Source organism: Harmonia axyridis, chromosome 7 (genome assembly GCF_914767665.1).
Source record: "Harmonia axyridis chromosome 7, icHarAxyr1.1, whole genome shotgun sequence".
NCBI classification, from domain to species: domain Eukaryota; kingdom Metazoa; phylum Arthropoda; class Insecta; order Coleoptera; family Coccinellidae; genus Harmonia; species Harmonia axyridis.
The window spans coordinates 25,607,812-25,621,225 of record NC_059507.1 but is presented as its reverse complement, the minus strand read 5'-3'; the positions used below and the strand labels follow the sequence as shown (position 1 = coordinate 25,621,225).

The window sequence follows — 13,414 nt, the reverse complement described above, 5'->3', positions numbered from 1 at the left end:
CTCCCAAAACGAAGCTCTTTCGGCTATAGTTTATTAGGAAAATTAGGGTTACTTTTTGACTTGAATGCATGGTTAACGAAGGTATGGCTCTCTCGAGACACCCTGTGTTTATAAATATATAAATCAGTCACAACAAAAAATTATTCAACTTTATATTAACATCTTTTCTGTAGAAACTGCTGCAGTTTATTCTTGGAAACTTTTGGTATCTCTAAATCTGAGCAAACACATATATTGTGATTATAGTAATTTCAGAAAAAAGATTTCCTATTAACTTACTGAATATGTCCCCCAATAGGTAGATATATACTCTGGAATAATAATGCTACAACTGCAGTCTGCAATACACTTTATAAGTCTGTTCTGCAAGATTGATACCTCGTGAAGAAATAAAGATGGACTCCAAAATATTACCTCAAGTCTAGAAGACACCTGATGCGCATTATACAGGGTTATAACTATTTAGAGGGGCACTACAGGGATATCGAAAACCGTTAGTGATACAACGTGGTTTAAATTTCAAAAAGTTGCGTCATTTTGGGATTTTTGTGTTAGTGTTAACAGATTCAAAATATCTCAGATGGTTCCCGAGATATCTCGAAAAATCTAAATCGAGATTTTCTTTTTTCTGTATAACTCATTTGTTTCTGGAGGTCTCTCGGTTTGTAGTCATTATCCACTATATATATTCTTATGGTGTCGTCAGTTTTTTTTTTCTGTTTTCCGTTGTGTCAGATACGCGATAGTTAATTTTTTCTTCTTATGGACGCCATATTGGTTTTCCGTATGAGGTGATAAAGGAAAAAATAACGAATTCAACAGAAATATCGAGTAGTACGCAAATTTGAAGAGTTGTTATATGAAATCATCACTTTATTATCGCGTCTCTGAAACAATAGAAAACAGAAAAAATCTGAAGACACCATTAGTATCTCTATATTGGATAATGACTTCCTGAAGTTATTTCCAAAAACAAATGAGTTATATGGAAAAAAAAGAAAACCTCGATTTTCAGTTTTTTCGAGATAAATCGGGAACCAATGTAGATATTTCGGATCTGTTCACACCAACACGCACATCCCTAAATAACGCAACTTTTTTGTAATTTAAGCCACCCTGTCTTTCAAACGGTTGTCGATATCCCTGTAGTGACCCTCTTAATAGTTCTAACCCTGTATACTAGAAACAGTTGCTCATGTCTTAGACTTATAAATTTTCTAAATGAAAACAAACATAATTCAGTGTGGTGCAAATATTATAACAATTATACCTTCAGTTCAGATTCTTGTCGACACTCATCCAAGGAATTTGACGTGTTTACCTTATTGAATTAAAAGCCTTGAATAACATTTATATGTTTATCATATCTATGCATAATAATAATTTTTTTTTCAGATTTGTATACAAAAAGTTTTCGCAGAATCAGTTATACGCCACCTCAAGAAAAAATTTTTGGACTACACCTTGCATTACGTCATTAATAAACAAATTCGTATAGCCTTTGTGGAATAAGGGTTTTTTCTAAATGTCCTTTGTTTTGTATCTTACATTCACGTTGTGTTTTTAGTTTATATTCATTGGTTTTCTCATTACAAACTATGGTTAATTTTTCTGTGGTGCTTTTCTGTTGATGCAAAAAAAATTAAATTCTCCAAATTTAATTAATTTATAATTCTCCAATCAGAATGTTGATTTTTTAGAGGATTGAATGCAAAATATTGAAGGAAGGATTTCATTTCACATTTCCATCTTATCATTCAAAATAAATATAAGAAGTGTTTTCATTTCATACCACAATCAGTTATAATATTTTTCAGTCGTTTAACGTATTCGCAAAGTGAGTGTTATCATATTCTTACTTTTTCAATTTACCTTTGGATTTCCGGACTTCATATTGAGTTGATGAAGGTAAGCTCTATAATTTTTTCATTTTTCAAGCATTTTGACGCCACTGGGTAATACCTATGATGTAAATCAATCAGAATAGATATCATTCATAAACTTTTCTGTAGATATACCAAGTTGTTCGACAAATCATTTTGTGAATAATGAAAAAGGAATTATGAAAATTAGTGAGTGTCTTTTAGGATTTGTTTCTTCAGGAAAAACGGCTGGAGGGGATTCTGAGAAATTTATAGTCATTGAACTATAAAAAATTCATTTTCCCCTCAAAAGTATGAGATACAAAAATACAATAATGGGAGTATTATGAAAGGAAAGGACATAGGTTATTTCCAATCCTAAAATGAATTTAACTTTTTGTACATATTTGAAATTGTTTTTTGTTAATTATCAACATTTATAAATGATCCCAATTACCCAATATTATTTTTTTGCATCCTGCACTCCTGCAGAGTTGACTCTTGTTAGGGCTGCAAATTTGGTTTCTGCCTTGCAAAGCCGGCTCAAGGGGCCTGCAGCAGATCCAAGGCATCGGGGCGTCGAAGGCGCTCTTTCCAATTTTTCCAGATTATGTAGTGAATATAGTGTTTACGCAACACACGTGTGGAGTAGATGCTGGAGTTTAAAGATCTCCCATTGTTTTTAATTTTTTCCATAGGCATCTGAAATGCCAATATTTTCGTCCGAGTATTTGTTACAAATTTCTGAATTTTTTTTCATAATATTATAAAGTTAGTCAAGTTAAGGAGAGGTACAGCTACATCAACGTGCTCACAACTGCATGAGTTTGACGAGTCGCGCCTTAAAGTGGCCTGGTGTTAAATTAGAGATATTAATTCTATAGGAATTTTTTTTTTATTGCGCTAAAATTACTCTTGAACCTTCATCCGACACTAAGTGGGAATCTTTATCCACTTAGATATTAAACCGGTGAAATGCCTTAATACCTACATGTTCATGAAAATGTAGAATTAGATTATATACAAAGCATGATGCAAAAGATTAACTCTAAAAGTCAAACAGATTGAATTGATATGTTCCAGCATTATTTGGTATGATCTTTGAGGCAAATTTAGAAAGATGCTCCAAAATCCAAATCAAAATTTGAGTACTTCAATAAATGCCTTGAGTAATCTAAAAGAAATAGTTCAAGAATATCGATCTGTTGAAAAATTGAATGTTGGTATCGAAATAGCAAGAAAAAAATAGCTTCAGATTCAGAAACACATCTCGTATTCAAAGAAAATACTTTCCGAAGACGTAAGAAAAAGATTGTTTGATTATGAATGTGTGGACCAATTGCCAATTGATTCTAAATTTAAGTTTAAAATATAATTTATCCCTCCACTTGTGGATGCTTTAAGTAAATCTTCAATTTGGGTGATGAAAATTTGAAAAAATATTGTATGATTTGGAAATAATAATAATAATAATAATAATAATAAAGGTCTTTATTCCTTCAGTTACAGTTTACAAATATGATATTACAGAAAAAAAACAAGCTAGGAAAAGGCGAGATTCAGTTCACTTTGCAAAAATACAGTTGAAGCAAAATCTTGGCTTGATGAAGAGTTTCTGTGGTCTGCACCAGGAATATCAACAATCATTGATTGGTACGCTAAGTTTAAACGTGGTGAAATGAGCACCTAAGAACGTAGTGGACGCCCAAAAGAGGCTGTCACCGACGAAAAAATCAAAAAGTTCACAAAATAATTTTGAATGACCGTAAAATGAAGTTGATCGAGATAGCATTGTGAAGATCTCATCTGAACGTGTACATCATATCATTCACGAATATTTGTACATGATAATGTTGTGTGCAAAATGGGTGCCGCGCGAGTTCAAAATCGATCAAAAGCAACAACGTGTTAAAGATTCTGAGCAGAGTTTGAAGCTGTTTAAGTGCAATAAACCTAAATTTTTGCGTCATCATGTGACAATGGATGAAAAATGGCTCCATAATTTCACTCCGAAGTCCAATCGACAGTCAACTGAGTGGACTGCACACGATGAACCGAATCCAAAGCGAGGAAAAACACAACAGTCAGCGGGCAAGGTTATGGCAACAGTATTCTAGGATACGCAAGGTATAATATTCATTAGCTCCAAAAGGGCCAGACCGTCAACAGCGATTATTATATAGCGTTATTGGATCGTTTAAAGGATGAAATCGTAAAAAAAACGGCCCCATTTGAAGAAAAAAGGTACTGTTTCATCAAGGCAATGCGTGTCATAAATCAATGAGAACAATGGCAAAATTGCATGAATTGGGCTTCGAATAGCTTCTGCATCCACCGTATTCGCCAGATCTGGCCCCCAGGGACTTTTTCCAGTTCACATACCTCAAAAGAATGCTCGCTGGCAAGAAATTTAGCGCCAATGAATAAGTAATCACCGAAACTGAGGCCTATTTTGAATCGAAAAACAAATGGTATCACAAAAATTGTATTGAAAAGTTAGAAGATCGCTATAATCGCTGTATCGCCCTCAAAGGCAACTATGATGAATAATAAAATCGAATTTTGCCAAAAAAATGTGTTTTACTATGGTAGATCGGGGACTTTTCAATTGGCCTGCTATTTTACTATTGTGATGTAAATGCAAATAGTCTATTTAAAATGTGTTGAGTTGTGTCAATTTTTTATCCTTTACTTCGTTTCTACTCTAATGTTATTTTTCAAATGAACATTACAAAAATGTTTCAATTCATCTCATTACTGATTTATTTGAGTCATATGTTATTTATATAATAAACTGTTGTGCATCAAAAAAATATATTTCATCAGATAGGGCGCCAAAATTTTATTTTGTATCGGGGCGTGGTATACACTAGAGCCGGTCCTGCATCCTAGTGTGTCAATTCGGCTAGCGACGGCTCTGCCCATCAGACCAATTATTGTTAGATTTTTACATTGAGTGAAAATATTTCATCATTGAAAGAAAATGATGTATTTTTCATATCAAATGTTTAGTATTTTTAGGTAGTTTTTAGAAATTGTGAATTAGTTCCTTAGGTGTTATTGTTTGAGAACTTGAGATCCATAAAATTTTTCATTTAAATTTGTCTCAAATAATTTCTAATCTGATGAATGAAAGATTTCGAGAGTCAGTTTTTGATTCCGCAATTTCAGTGTAATACTAATTCGTACATTTGAATTATGCGTCAAAATCCATTTGCAGTAATAAAAATATTGAATTCCCGTTATAAAGTGATTTAATCCATTCCAACTAAACAACCTACATAAAAAAGAATATTGCTCAAGTCGTTTCTCGGGTATCCTTATATCTAGTTATCAGGAAACTGAATCCCAATTGTTTACACCTAAACCCAGTGACCGCAACATCCACTTCCATTCACAGTTCAAGACTTGATACTTCGTAAGTAGCGCACGCGTATAACAGACGCTAAATTACACAAATTTGAACTTGATACCGATCAACAGGCCTTGCGAGTACATCTCATTCAGGCTACAAAATTTAGCCATCGCCAATCTTTTGAACATTGTTTGTTAGTGGGTTACTAGATCGCAGCGCGTAATTCTGCAAGAGTTCTAAACGGTGTCTTATTCCAATTTCGGTTAATAGGTCGGACGATGAGTGTGCTAGTGAAGAATTAAGGCCAATTTGGCGCGAACTGTTTAGTGTGAGTGAAAGTTGTGAAAGAGTTCTTTTCTTCGGAAGTTATTTAGGAGAACTAAAGTAAGAATCTTTTTATGGTATCAAATAAAAATTATATTCTAGTGTTTTTTCATCATTCACAATGTTTCTTCTTGTTATCTGAGCTGATCATATTTTTTTCAATGCATCATTGTCTCTTAATCATCACTCTGGAATTAAACTTAAGATATTTTGATATATTCAATTCTGTGGAAACATGATTCAACTATTACCTACGACGTTCACCTGTTCTAAAAATATCATATCACAACGATGCACCTATTTCATTATCATGTTCAGTATGTTCGCATTATCAGTGAGTTGTGTCACTATAACCCCAAATCCTCACTTCTGCTTCTTTCAGGCTCCAGAACTGTCAGCCTGATGACTCTTTTACATTCGTTGATCGAGGAGCTTTCCATCAGTGTTCCGTCCGGAATCATTCTGAAATACCCGTGATGTTCTAAACTATGACCGAATTTGAGAATCTAATCCGATTTGTCATCCCAAAACTAGTCATGTCTCATTTCGACAGTTATTCTCAAGAAGAGGAAGTGGTCGATCTTCTGTCTGAATGCAATTTCGTCAGTGAAAAGGAAAAGAAGGAGAGGAAATGTGAGAGAAGTCGCGGTGACGAAACACCAGAAATTACGTGTTCTCCATCTCCATGCGTTTTTGACCCCGTTGATGAAGAAAGACTCGAAGAAAGACAATCAGGTAACATAGCAGAAAACCATTTATGTTGATGATTGGCATTCCGAGGCAAAATTGATTCGAAGAAAAAAAAATGTGATTAAAAAAATATCATCAATGTTAAAGCAACGATAATACTCTAGTAGACAAATACAGTTGGGTTTGCTGGAAAAAATTTCGAACTTAATGAAACTTCTATAGATTGTTCGGAGGTGTTGTGGAATGACTCTGTCGAGTTATCAAACACGAGGACCCTGTGCTAACTTGAGGAGGGCCGAAGAACCTCAACATTTTCGGACTTTTTTCGCTTATATACAATCATTATTTTTAATTAATTCTTGGTTATTATTTATTGATTTTACCTAGTTGATCTGATTATTAAGGTTCAAAATAATTATGTGATGATGGAATTCACAGTAAGGTGATAACATGTCACGATATCATTGAAATATATGTTCTTCACATAAACATATGCTCTTAGTCGAAGCTACCTCCCTCTTCCACCTCCCTATGTTTTAATATGTCGCTATTAATGAGTAATTACTAAAATTACCATAAAATGGCAGGTAATTGATAGTTAGAGGGTCAAAACTTATGTTTTTTACCAATTTTTGACATTTTGAGAAAATTCCTCTAATTTTAATTGACTGCATCTCGGTTGATATAAGGTTCAAAAAAGAGTTCCTGGAAACACAACATTATAGGGAATTCGATTATATACAACTTTGAAAATGAAGTTGAAAGTAATAAAAGTATAATAATAATAATAATAAGGTTTATTATAAGCAAAGAAGTTCCAAAAAAGTTGGGATTCTTCGGCCTCCACAAGTTAGCACAGGGTCCTTGTGTTGGATAACTTGACAGAGTGATCCCACAATACCCCCAAACAACCTGTATAAGTTTCATTAGGTTCGAAATTTTTTCCATCAGACCCTATCTTATTTGCTTTGTCTACTTGACTATTATTTTGATCGACTGTATCTCAATTGATATTGGGTTTACGAAAAAGTTTGTGAATACTAAATTGTAGAGAATTTAATGCTCTACAACTTTAGAAATGAACGTTTTGGTAGAAAACTCATTAGGTTAGAAGTTATAAGCAATAAAGTCCGAAAATGTTGAGGTTCTTCGGCCCTCCGCAAGTTAGAGGCTCTTCATGTTAGATTACTTGACACAGTCATGCCACAGCACCCTCAAACAACCTCTAGAAGTTTCATTGTGTTCGGAATTTTCTCCGAAAATAAAATGTACTGGACTATAAGGAAAATATTCAAATATGAAGTTGATATGACAGTTGATCCCAAATTTTTCGCCTATTAATATGATTTTGGTTCATTATTTCCAATAACAAACCTTTGAAATCGTTCAAGAAAAAATTTAACCACCCTTAAATGAACAAACTCCTCTCGCTTCTAGCCTACCAGATCTTTTCTCGGTAACTATTAGTGCTATTTTTATGAAATTGTGCACAAAAATCTATTGACATATCCCATTGATCCTCCTAGGTCGCGAACACGATCCATGTTTTTTTGAATCAAGGAAACAAAATTGGAAAAATTCAGTACTCGGAAACTTAACAACACATAATCAAAAAACTGGCAATATTTATTGCCACGAAGATCTCAATCCATTTTTTTTTACTAGCTCTTATAGTTTTGAATGTTATATTCGATATGATCATCATATATCTACGCTCAACTATGAAAAGCTCAAGGGTTAGCGTTCGTGCCTATGGCTCGAACGACTTGGGGTCGACGAACTGTGATCCGATATTTTTTTTTTTATTTTGTTAACCGGTTTTTATTTGAAATATTTTATTTATTTTTATTTATGTAGATAACGTTTTCGATTATTCGCCCAAATGAAATACGTTCAATATTCTCAATACTATAACGATTAACTATAATAATTATAATTTAACTAAGTTTAATCGAAACCTAGAAAAAATAGTCACAAGGTAATAATTCAGCTTTTCCTTATTCAAATTGAGTTCTCCGAAATGTCTTCTATCATCATAAGATAATCGGTTTTCTTATTATTGGTTATTATGTAAGAACTCTTTATTACATAAAAGGTTGTACAACAATTTGTTAATAAAGTGCAAGAGACAAGCATATCGCAAGGCGATGTCTTCTTGCCAACCTTTACAGAATAGTTTACAACAATTTTTCAGTTTTTCAAATTCTATATATAGTTATTCATATATAATTACATATATTTGGCCTTAGGTCTTTTAAAGGATTATGGTAGATAAAATCTCTAAAATATTCAGGTTTAAGGTCACACTCCCAGCCTCGTTTTTGTTTCTTGCTTCAAGTACAGAGTTCAAAATATCATCATATAAGTTTAGATAACATTCCCGTTCCTTTTTATGCATTAAATAATCAAATATTCATTATATTTGAAAATATATTATTTCGTGCTTCGCCTCGGCCACGATAAAATCAGAAGGATTGAAAGAATGTTCCATCAATTAAGAACTGGCGAAACCGTAAATTAAGGTTTATTACACATCGCCATTCAAGTTTCAATTGCTCCTCAAGTAGACCTTTTAAAGCCGGCCCCTTAATATAGAAGCTGTCCCGTAATACCTACGTCAAATTTAAAGAGAATATGGATCAAAGGTTATCTTACCTGCTATGAAAAAATCCCCTTAATAAATGTCTTATCGTTTTCGAGAATTTTTCAAATGAAAACATTGCTTCTGCTATCAGTAGTTTATTTTTCTGTGTTATTTGTACAGGGTGGGCAAATTTCGATGTTTTAGCACTACAACTTTTAAACCAGAGGAGATAGACAAAATCTGATACCCCATTCTCCGTCTTTTTTTCTGAGAAACTAACAAGATTAGTATTCATTTTTGGCCACCTTCTTTTGTTTTCGAGTTATAAGCGAAAATTGGAAAAATGGCGATATCGAAAAATATTTATATCCCCGCTAATATTGATGATAGAGTTCTGAGATTAAAACATCATACAGGCACTTTTTTACGTCGAATCCAGTGGCGTGCTCGTATTTTCAAAAGGGTTTTTAATTACGAAGCTATGACCCAAAGTTATGTTTTTTCAAATGGGAACATTAGGTTTCTGTGCCATTTTCTGAAAGCTTAATTTTTCCTGATTTCAGAAATATATAACATGGTATGGTTTGTATTAAAATAAATAACAGAAAATGGTCAAAAACCTCTTTTTACCTAAGACCCCTAATATTTCTATGGTTTCAACTGTTGATGAGCACAGAAAAACTGAGCTTTCTATAACAAGAGCAGTGTCCTTCCGTCAATCTGATTATTTCTATGCTTCTTACTAATTTCTACAAACTTTGAATCTGGAAACTGAATTCTACGTAAAAAAGTGCCTCTATGATGTTTTAATCTCAGAACTCTATCATCAATATTAGCGGAGATATGAATGTTTTTCGATATCGCCATTTTTCCAATTTTCGCTTATAACTCGAAAACAAAAGGAGGTGGTCAAAAATGAATACTACCCTTGTTAGTTTCTCAGAAAAAGAGACCGAGAATGGGGTATCAGATTTTGTCTATCTCCTTTGGTTTAAAAGTTGTAGTGCTAAAACATCGAAATTTGCCCAGCCTATACAGTAAAACACTTCTTTGATGCATCTTTCAGTAAAATATTGTTGATTCAGAGAGAAATGTTTCTATTAGGAGTTTTGGGAGGAGATTAATTTTTCATGAAGTTTAGATCATCGTAGAGAAAACAAAGTGTACTGGGCTTTGCTCATTACATCAATAAATTATTCGATACCTATTTATCGACAGAAATTTAACTGGTGCCCAAGATTTTGGACTATTGGAGACCATTATCATGGAAGCATAGTATAATAATATAATTTCCTTATACTATAATGGTAGTTAGGAGACGATTAATCGAATGACCATCTAGGAAACTCGATTTTACTGCACTTGATTACTTCCTCTAGAAACATTTGGAATCTGAGACTAAGGTCTACGAAACAGCATTGGTTGATGAAACAGAACAGAAAAAGAGAAAATTGAAGAATGTGGCAAAATTTTACTCCATACTTTAAATGGCTGTTTGAAGAAGTAGTATGGAAAGAATTTACTTTTGCTTGACAGCTGGATGGTCATCAGTTCGGCATAGATACGCTTTATTTGATTCCAAATGGATACACCTTCAAGCCAATGGTTTTCTAGCACTTTTATGAATAATAGTCTAAATCTTGAATGAAATTAGTTCTGGACAATCTGGAATATTAGTTCTCAGTTTCTCACTATTAATATTTGAATTTTTGAACTTGACCTAGAGGTGACCTTAAAATTGAAATAAGTTTCCTCAGAAAAGAGGAGGTCCATAAATCAATGGCACTATGAAAAATTGGGCATATGCAAACCAGAAGTTACATCTTCAAATCGGGATTATAGGCATTTGAGATCGGAATCCTGAAAAGTTCGAATTTCTAGATTTTCTCGTTCGAAAGTTAATGTGTTTACGACAGGACGGACATAATTGAATTTGACCGGGGATTCATCCCAAGTGAGTCGAACCTTAATTTCTGAAACCAACTCTGGCTTAAAATTAAAAAATTAACAAACAGTCATATTGACGAAATGATATAACGCACTATTCGAGGAAGGTGCATTAAAAAAAATTAAACAATTGCATTTTTTCAAAGATCTCTTGTATTCAATCATTTTTAAATCATCATAAAATAAGCAAATCATTGATTTTGTACTGTAATAGTCAAGAACAGTTTGTTTTCCCTAAAATAAGCTGATCATCATGAAAGACAGACTTTTCTCATTCTGTACCGTTCGATAATTTGTTAAATGTCCAGGAGTTGAAGTGATGGCCCCACAACATTCCACTGAAAAAAATAGTTTTGAAAAGTGTTGAGTTGTACCAATAGCGCACAAGAATATCTGACAGTCTGCAATTGCAGATAAAGAATTTGAGATCCAATTCAATGATATCAGTTCATCTGGCCACCGTGTACACAATAACTTTCGAAAAATTTGTGCTAGAATGTTGACATGTCAGAGATCTTTCAGGATCCGAATAACTCGGTTTATTTCGGTAATGGGTTATTTGAGTTTCGGAGTTATATTCTTAATTTTGTTTTATCAATAATTAGAAAAATGCACATCCAATCGATCTGAAGACGGTAGCGGAATAGTGAAAAAACTTCCACGAGAAATTTCATCAGGATCGTATCGTTAGGACGGTTTTTTTTCTCTAAATTTCGATATCTCAGGATCTATCCCTCATATTTCAGTGAAATTATGTATCCAGAGCTATGTGACTCAAAATAAAAAAAAAATAAGTACGGTCTGTTGGTTCAGCGATTACAATCTTTAAATTTGTCTGATGAATACCAAATGGAGCATTTTTCATAATCAGTAACCCCTCACATCGTTATCCCAGAGTGTGGTGTACATGCCTTTCCATAGAAAATTGATAATCTCATCTTTCAGCACTTCGCCTTCTCCTCTTCCAAGACTGAACTGCAACCTCAAACGGAATATTTGTCTTTAGTGATGAATCCAATTCTCTTTGGGCATGCTTGGGTGAAAAGTTCACATCATGAGAGACGAGATCATCAATTGTTTATAGAAAGTCATGTACACCACAATGTTGCTATTATGGTATGGGAGGCTATAATTTATGTAGGTACGGAAACATAACATCATTTGGTGTTCATCAAAAGCAACATGAACGCCGTGAGTTACATCCAGAAGGTGGTGTTATACCTTGTACGCTCACCAACCAATTTTTCCAACAAGATAATTCCCGACAACATACTGCTAGAATTAAGTTGGCCCAAAGAAGTAGCCTTGCCCCATAGAATTGTCAATATTTCACCTATTGAATACGTCGGAGTCATCATGGGAAGAAGAGTACTTAGTCTTCGCCATCATCCACCGACTCAAGCGGCACGTGGTTCTAGTAGCCTGGGATGAAATCGATCATCTCATTAGGAGTATGACCAGACGTGTTTCTGAGTAAATAAGACAACGCATTACTAATTTTTTACAATTTGTTTACGTTTCATGTTCATAAAACTTTTATGAATTACCATACCAACCCAAAGAGGCATGTATCAAAAAAAATTGTTTTAATAAATTTATTTTTATTGAGTGCTCTTTTTTCTGTCCTCTAGTTTCTATATTCGTTTGAATGACTTCAAATATTAACATGAGAGCTAGCGGTTCATTTGACTGACCCATTCCCATCAAAGCTGGAATATTTGAAATATATAATGCTTTCTTAACAGTCGATTAAAAAATACTGGTTTTGCGGCATCTCACATTTGCGTCATCCAATTTTAGAAGATGTAAAAAAAGTAATTGTTTTTGTCTGCTGGGAATGATATAATGAATTCTGATATACTTCATCCATAATAATGGTTAATCGAAGTTCAAAAATTGTATTCGTCGAGAAATTAATTACTGATTTTCAAGGCATCTCAGGGATAGGTAATGAATTCATAAATTTTTGAAAATGTAACAAACAAATATTTTTAATATGTTGACATTCACATACGTTTAAGTCTTACTATTTTTTTTTCAACCCACTCGTACAAGGCTACAATTTTCATATGTTTTTATTCACATATATTATGTTCAAGAAAATTGCTTTTTTGATGGTTATTTGCCACAAAACAGCAAAGTTTCAATATGGAAAGTAATTCACAAACCTGAAATATTAAGGAAATATGCATTTGATAGTTTGAAAAGAATATTTACATAGCCAGCCTGTTCTAATGCTTGCCAGAAGAATAGGAAGGTACACATCGTTGCCGAACGTCAAAACGCAATACAGGGTGCCCCGGGAAGAATGCGACAAACGAATACCATGAACTAAAGTCATCCTGGAGGACCCGTATCAAGAGGTTTCAATCGCCTGAGTGCCTTCGTTTGGGATATACAGGGTGATGTTCATCTTATGAGTGAAAATTCACTGTTGAATAACTCTTTAACTAATCGACCGAATAATTTTAAATTTTGAAATTTTATCATCCTTTCCTATCGCCTTCCTTCAATATTTCTGAATTCGAGTAAATCAGATCCGGACTAGGAAAATTTCGGACTTTTCCTATTTTCGTGAATATTGGATCACCCTGTACGTGAATATTATGATTTTTTTCCGTTTTCGGAACCACAAAGAATCAATTCATTATA

The 13,414-nt window shown here is 33.5% G+C and overlaps 1 protein-coding gene and 1 long non-coding RNA gene across 2 annotated transcripts in view; both read left to right on the top strand.

Annotated features, from left to right (window-relative positions):
• Positions 1-13,414, top strand: part of LOC123684898 (inositol-trisphosphate 3-kinase B-like) — a 145,919-nt gene that overhangs the window by 78,850 nt on the left and 53,655 nt on the right. The gene's annotated exons all lie outside the window — the stretch shown is intronic.
• On the top strand, positions 6,146-12,370 carry LOC123684901. The gene is made up of 2 exons (XR_006748204.1): positions 6,146-6,276; positions 11,708-12,370. It is a non-coding gene; the product is annotated as an uncharacterized LOC123684901 (long non-coding RNA).